At 44.7% G+C, this 7,931-nt stretch overlaps 1 pseudogene; it reads left to right on the forward strand.

The window, feature by feature from the left end:
- Window positions 1-400: 400 nt before the first annotated feature.
- Window positions 401-7,931, forward strand: part of LOC105515891 — a 24,425-nt pseudogene continuing 16,894 nt past the window's right edge.

A 7,931-nucleotide genomic window follows, 5' to 3' on the forward strand; every position in this document is an offset into this window, starting at 1 on the left:
CTTAACTTTGGTAATCATTGTTTTACTCTCTGTATCCATAGAGAGTTCAATTGTTTTGATTATTCTAATTCACACAACTAACGAAAACATATGATGTTTGTCTTTCTATGCCTGGCTTATTTCACTTAACATAATGATCTCCAGTTCCATCCATGTCATTACAAATAACAGAATCTCATGCTTCTTTAATAGTTAAATACTACTCTATTGTGTATATCTACCACATTTTCTTTATCCATTCATCTGTTGATGAACACGGGTTATTTTCAAATCTTGGCTATTATGAACAGTGCTGCAATAAACATGCGAATGCTTGTTATGCTGATTTTTTTCTTTTCTTTGTTTCTGGGCCTTTGTTTCCAGAACAGAGAGAACTGGGCTGGGCACAGAATCTCAGAGCATGGGGAAACAGGCCACAGACCCCCAAACTACTGGACCATTGGAAGAGCATAAGCCAAATACCCGACTGCAGGACACCTCTAGGCCTGTGCTCCCCACCGTAAAGTTCAGTGTCTCTTCTGAGCCGGCAAAGTGAGTCACAGCACCTGGACAGATCTGACCTACTGGGGGTAACAGGTGTGATGGCTGAACAACTCTCTAACAGCAGCCAAGGGTGCTCTGTCAGTCCCCCTTCCCATGTCCATCTCCAGCAGGATCTACCTCCGTTCATGCCCTGATCCTCTGGCTTGGCAGGTGGCCCCTAGGCAAGTTAGATACGGAGGAAATGCCAAATCACAGCCACAGGAGGTTGTCTCCAAGTCCCATGTATCCCCGTGCCCTGACTCCCAGGCTCCTTGTGCACCTGAAAGATGCTCTATGAGTTCATAAGGACGGCCCCTGCCTCCCTGACTCCCCATATGGATGAATGTTACCCATCTTTAATCTTCCAGCCAACTTCATATGTCACCTCCTCCACCTTCGAGTCCATTCGGAACCAACATCCCCGTAAGCTGAACATTTGGAATGTTCCAAACTTCTCTCTTGCCTCCTTCAGAGGAGTCTGATTCCCTCAGTCTGCACCCTCCCTTGTTCAACTATTCTCTCCACTGTTTATTTAGCAAAGTGCCTTTGTTGTTAAATTAATATGGCTAAGTGTCCGTTTGATTTTCCAGAGATTAGGGCCTTGGTCACTCATCTGATTGGTTAACCTCACATCTTTTACAGTTAGTTTCTCTGAAAAAAAGCTTCAGTCCTTCTAACTATAATGTGAACTCATTTTCTCTTAACCGTATGTTCCCTACTCTTAAACCAAAGTGAATTAATTCAAAATAATCACGCGCTTTTATGTGGTCTATAGATCTTTGCCTTTAGGGCAAAACCTAAAGGTTGCTTGTTGTTTGTTTTTTTTTTTTTTTTTTTGATCTTTGCCTTTAGGGCAAAACCTAAAGGTTGCTTGTTGTTTGTTTTTTTTTTTTTTTTTTCCCCATCATTCTTAGTCTAAGAGTACCAAACTGGGCATTCAAAATCCCAAGTCCCAGGCCAGGCATGATGGCTAATGCCTGTAATCCCAGCACTTTGGGAGGTGGAGGTGGGTGGATCACTTGAGGTCAGGAGTTCAAGACCAGCCTGGCCAACATGGTGAAACGCTGTCTCTACTAAAAATACAAGATTAACTGGGCGTGGTGGCAGGTGCCTGCAATCCCAGCTACTCAGGAGGCTAAGGCAAGAGAATCGCTTCAACCCGGGAGGCAGAGATTGCAGTAAGCTGAGATTGTGCCACTGCACTCCAGTCTGAGTGACAAGAGTGAGACTCGGTCTCAAAAAAAAAAAAATGCCCCAAATCCCACACGCCTGCTCTGTATGTTACTCCCAAATTACTTTTAAACTTTAAGGTGTGTCTCACTTTCTCCAAGATGATAAAATATGCAGGGAAGGAAAACACCCAATCAGTCAAGCAGGGGAAGAACAAGATATAAACAAGCTGAAGGTTAATGGCAGCAATATAAAATAAGCCAGAGACAAAGTATCCCACAAACCAGAGAAACCTCAGGGGCATGCACAACTGGAGAAAGCAAGCCAGAGGGGTCTCAGCAGAGCTCACCTTCACTTGTCCAATGGGAGAGCGCTACCCCATCAGAATGGTTAAAGTTGGACACCAGCACCTTCAAAATGTCCTGAATCTACAGGAGATGAAAAGGTAAAAACAAAGGCAGGGGAAGAAAGATAGAAGTGGCTTAGAGAGAAGCAAGAAAGTCAGGAAAGGAGGAAGATGTGGGTCCAGGGAAATGAAATTGTTGAAGAAGAGCAGAGGTCAAAACCATGGCCTGTGCCATCTTCCAAACAGCCACCTGCTGCCTTGCCAGGGGCAGGAACGAATAGATGGAAAAGTCTCCTGAGAAATGCAGTCACAGAATGGAGTCACCTGACCAATGCAGCTCTTAATACACTCAGTGGACCCCTCTCCTCAGGCCCAGGATGTGGGTGATGAATCTAGTAGAGCTCCAGACCTCAACCTCCATTTAAAAAACCAGACTTCTGAGTAAGGGTTAACTTGAACAAAGGGGGCTTCAGCTAAAAAAACAAGTTTTAAAGACACTGATCTTATCCAGTATCATCTTACAGAGGAGGAAACTGAGGCCCAGGGGACGAAGTGATTTTTCTGTGGTCACCAAGCAAGCTAGTGGCCAGTTAGATCTTCTCTTAATTCTAGTGCCTGGGGCTCTCCTCACCACACCCTGGGGCCCTTTCAGTGACTTCTAAAGGGACAGTTGGATGGCAAGTGGCTGTTCTCATTGGCCTGGCTTCCTCTTGAGACTGGGGATGAGGAAAATCAAACAGCAACAACATTTACTGGGTGTTCTGGGTGTTTACAGCAGGCCATGTTCTAGGGATTAACATAAAAACAACAGCAATAACAAATCACATTTTAACTTCACAAATGGAAGTCAAGCAACACCACTTCTATTTTATAGATGTGAAAAGAGAGGCCCAGAAAGCTCAAACGACTTGCCCTAAATCATATCCCTAGCATATGGAGAAGCAGGATTCAAACCCAGAATTCTTAACCAGTACCTGGCAGTTCTTCCACAATCTTAACAACTACCCTCTACTGCCCCTTGGGCCCCCTGTGCCCAGGAGCCTGACCAGCCAAGACTCACATCTCCAGGTGAGTGGAAACCACCAGAAGTGGTTGTCTCAGGGTTACTGCTGTTTTTTTCTTTTCTCTCTTGGCTCCTGCTGGAACACCAGGGCTGTTCCTCTGCTGATACTCTTAACTGTGGGAAAGAAGAGCAGTAATATGCATGAGAACAACAAAGCCTTACAGTCATATCCTCCTTTACAGTTTTTACAAAATACTTTTATACACCATCTGATTTAATGCCACCAACAACTGTACAAAGTGTTGTCGCAATCAGTTAGTGACTGAGAGGGACTGATATCATGGCTTAAAAAATAAAAGGCAATACTGGACCTTAAACTCAGTCTTCTGACTCCAAGCTTTGGGGTTTGCCATGAATCGGCAGCTGCCAGGGATCAAAACCAGAGGCAGAGGTAGAACAGTAAACATTAAGGAGGCAGGAACTGTACACTCTGTGGTTTGGAGTCATACATCCTCACACATCTGTTAGTGTTAAGAAGTGCACCAGTACCTCTCAAACTTTTATATCAATGTGTCCTCATGGCAGAAGGCAGACTTTCTCTTAAAGCTGGGAATTTATCAGAAAGAGAACAACTTAAGCCTCATTTCAGAGAGGTCTCATTTCAGAGAGGTTCTTAGAAACCTACATGACTGTCATCCCTAAGTACATTAATGATTTTTTCTCTTTCAAGAGAATCAAGGGAAACTGATGCTTCAGAAAGATGTCTCACATTTATCCTGTGACACTCAAAGTACCCCAGGTTGAGATGATATGAGGAAGATTCAAGCTGTCAAGTTCAGTTTCTCGAGACCTATTCCACAGAAGATGAGCAGCTCTCACTCCAGAGACCACTGACTGAAGGGCAGTCTGGTTCCAGAACCATGGAGAATTAGAATATGAGGTGAAAAATTCAGAAAAAAATGTTAAAGTATCTCTGGAGAGTAGAAGTCTGGGAGAAAACCAAACCAGACCCATTCTCCCATTGCCACCCAGAGATACTGTTAATGTTTTGAGCTCATGGGGGAAGTATAGGCTTTTTGCACTGTCAATGTCTATGTTAAGGGATTAAGGCAGCCTGAAAACTCTCACTCCCATGTCCCGTAGTCCCCATTCCCCTTCTGGCTGGAAATTTATGCTTCCAGCAGAGGAGCCAGAAATGGGGTGAGAACACTTAGGGGACTAGGTTGTAAGATCAAAGGCCAGTCTTGGAGCAATAATGACAGTTCCTAGGGGGACTATGACATCACTACATTCCACTCCTCCTGGGGAGGGAGGAGCCACATCAGCAGTCACTGATTCACAGTCTGGGAGAGGGACGTAGGGCTAGGAACCAGGTACTTGGAGACACTAGCCCAAAGAGCCCAGGGAGGTCGGGATTGAGGCAGCAGGATTACAGGCAGAGACTGCAGCAGGGAGCCCCAGATGTCACCAGCCCAAAGTTACCCAGGGTGACTGGCGAGGGCAGGGGCTTGGGCTGAGGGACCCAGGTCCTTGGAGACCTGAGCCCAAAGAACCTAGGGAGGTTGGGCTTTGGGCAGCGGGAGGTAAGGGCTGAGTGTGGACCAGGGGGCCCCAGAAGTCACCCGGCCAAAATCACCCAGTGGTGACTGATGAGGGAAGGGCTTGGGCTGCTTGCTGAAGGGAAGGTCTGACTGACAAGACTTTGGTGGGGGGAACCCAGAGGTGCCAGGTTTGGGGGACCCAGCCTGGTGTGCCTCAGGAGTGGTATGGACTCTGGTAGCGGTCTTGCCATTGGAGGGGATTTGTGGCTGGGTTGGGGGACCACAACCTGGTGTTTTACCTTTTTCTTGGCTGCAGCCAATTTGCTCTGTCGAGTTTCTTCAGCCATCATGAGGTGGGAAGGGAGGCAGGGTTGGTGCCACATCAGCAAAATCCCAGCAATGACTGCCAAATGCCTCCAGTCACCTACCAGGTAGCTGTGTGACTGAGCCAGAGGAGGTGTAACCAGGGCCCTACTAGAATGCAGAATAGGGGTGTGGCCTTAATGATCCAAGCCCATTGGTCAATGAGAAAGATGAAAGCAAAAGGAGGTGCGGCCAGGCAGCAGCATGTCCAGAAGGACCTGTGGTATCACAAGGAAAGCTGACCATGAAACCGCTGTCCCCACCCACTCTAGGAGAGGGAAGGGGCCAGCTTCTGCTTTAAAAGCTTTAAAACTTTAAAAAATGTGGAGAAAAGAAAGAGATCAGCCTGTTACTGTGTCTATATAGAAGGAAGTAGACATAAGAGACTCCATTTGGCTCTGTATTTGAGATGCTGTTAATCTGTGACCTTACCTCCAACTTTGTCCTTGCAAGAGACATGTGCAAAGGTGACTTAAGGTTAAAAGGATTTTGGGCTGTGCAGAATGTGCTTTGTTAAACAAGTGCCTAAAGGCTGCTTGTGGTTAAAGGTCATCACCATTCTCTTAAATCTCAAAAAAGAGAAAAACATTTGTCTCCTGCCCCTCCCTGGACAATGGTTTGTTTACTAAGCAAGGAGAAAACCGCCTTTAGGAATAAGGTGGGGCTTGCTGGAGCAATACTGCTAAAAGGTTTATGGAGATGTTCGCATATGCATCTCAAGGCACAGCATTTTCCTTTAATTTTATTCATGTTACAAGGATTTTTGTTCATATGTCTTACTGCTGATTTCCTCCCTACAATGACCCTATTTTCCAGCCACTCCCTTATCTTTTTGATGGTAAAGATAATTATCAATAAATACTAAGGGAACTCAGAGGCCGGTGCCGGTGTGGGTCCTCTGTAAGCTAAGCGCCGGTCCCCTGGGTCCCGCTTTTCTTTCTCTATACTTTGTCTCTGTGTATTATTTCCTTTTCTCAAGTCTCTCATTCCACCTAACGAGAAGCAACCACAGGTGTGGAGGGACAGGCCACCCCTTCAAAAAACATATGTGTGTATGCTTTATATATATGTGTGTCTGTGTGTGTGTATGTGATCCTCCAGAGCTGTCTTTATTATCCAGCTTCTATGCAAGGTCTATGAGTTTGGCCTATATTTTTCACCTTCAAATGGAGTACAAGAATTACCAGTATTAGCTCAATGGAGATACAAATCCTATAAAATTGAAAAATCCATAGCATGCTTGATGATTAATGAAGCAGACTATATTATTCAATATTCCAATAAGATAAAATAATCACAATGATTTCCCTTTTTTGGAAAAATATTTCTCTTATTTTCCTACATTATTGTTAAGATATTTTTAAAACAAGAAACATATCTAATATCTTTAAAAACACAAAGCTTTTGGGTCTGGTGCAGTGGCTCACACCTGTAATCCCAGCACTTTGGGAGGCCAAGGTGGGTGGATCACCTGAGGTCAGGAGTTCAGGACCAGCCTGGCCAACATGGTGAAACACTGTCTCTACTAAAAATACAAAAACTAGCCAGGCGTGGTGGTGGGTGCCTGTAATCCCAGTCACTCAGGAGGCTGAGGCAGGAGAATTACTTGAACCTGGGAGGCGGAGGTTGCAGTGAGCCAAGATCATGCCGCTGAACTCCAGTCTGGGTGACAGAGCAAGACTCCACCTCAAAAAATAAAATAAAATAAAATAAAAACACAAAGGTTTCAATGTAATAAGCACTCAAAGTTCTTTACCGGTTTAAAACAAATACAAGGCCCATTTTTTGAGAATCACCTGGCCTCTCTAAGCCTTGCAAATGATACTGAATTTCTCACTTGATACTTGGCTATTATTTGGAATCATGAAAACCAAGCATTGTGTTATGTCACAGTGTATTGCTTGTTACCTGAATTCCAGAGTAGGCTGGGATCAAGGGTTGAATCTTTCCTCATTTGCTCCATAACCTGTGTGCTTCTTATCCCAGACCAAACTAAGCTTTTTTCTGGAGTTCTACAATTTACAGTTAGTAGACAAGAGTGGCACTCAAAGGTGTAGTCTCTGGATTAGCAGCACCAGCAGCACCTGAGAACGCAAATTCTCAGATCCCACCCTGGACCTGATAAATCAGAAACTCCGGAGTAGCACTCAGCAAATCTGTGCTGCAGTAATCCCTCCAGGTGTTTAGGACCTCTGGCATACAGCAGATAGCAAAATGTGTTTCCTTCTCTAGGTCCAAGGCCAGGGATACTGTTATGTTCTGTCTTGATATGAAACAATGACATACAATTAGAAGACATAAATTTCCTTCCTACTCCCACCCTCCACCCAATGTGTTTTTTTATGAGTTAAATAAGAAAACAAGTGACAACCAGAGATTTAGTCTAAAAAGTATATTTACAAGTATCAGTTCTCATCCAGCCTCATCTCATACTCTGCAGCAGGACGAGCCACAGACAAAACTCCTCAGACACTGAGTTAAAGAAGGAAGGGGTTTATTCGGCCGGGGGCATCAGTAAGACTCCTGTCTCAAGAGCCAAGTCCCCGAGTGAGCAATTCCTGTCCCTTTTAAGGGCTCACAACTCTAAGGGGGTGCATGTGAGAGGTTTGTGATCGATTGAGCAAGCAGGGGGTACGTGACTGGGGGCTGAATGCACTGGTAATTAGATGAGAACAAAACAAGATAGGGATTTTCACAGTGCATTTCTATACAATGTCTGTAATCTACAGATAACAGAACCAATTAGGTCAGGGGTCCACCTTAAACTACCAGGCCCAGGGAGCGGCGCCAGGATGTCTGCCTGTGGATTTCATTTCTGCCTTTTAATTTTTAATTCTTCTTTCTTTGGAGGCAGAAATTGGGCATAAGACAATATGAGGGGTGGTCTCCTCCCTTAATACAATACCATTTACATTCTCTTACATCTAAAGTTTTAGAAAAGGATCTTCAGGCACGCTAGGAGTTCTATAATAAAACACCAAGTAGA

The sequence above is a fragment of the Colobus angolensis genome, unplaced genomic scaffold, assembly GCF_000951035.1.
Source record: "Colobus angolensis palliatus isolate OR3802 unplaced genomic scaffold, Cang.pa_1.0 Scaffold27, whole genome shotgun sequence".
In the NCBI taxonomy this organism is placed as follows: Eukaryota; Metazoa; Chordata; class Mammalia; order Primates; family Cercopithecidae; genus Colobus; species Colobus angolensis.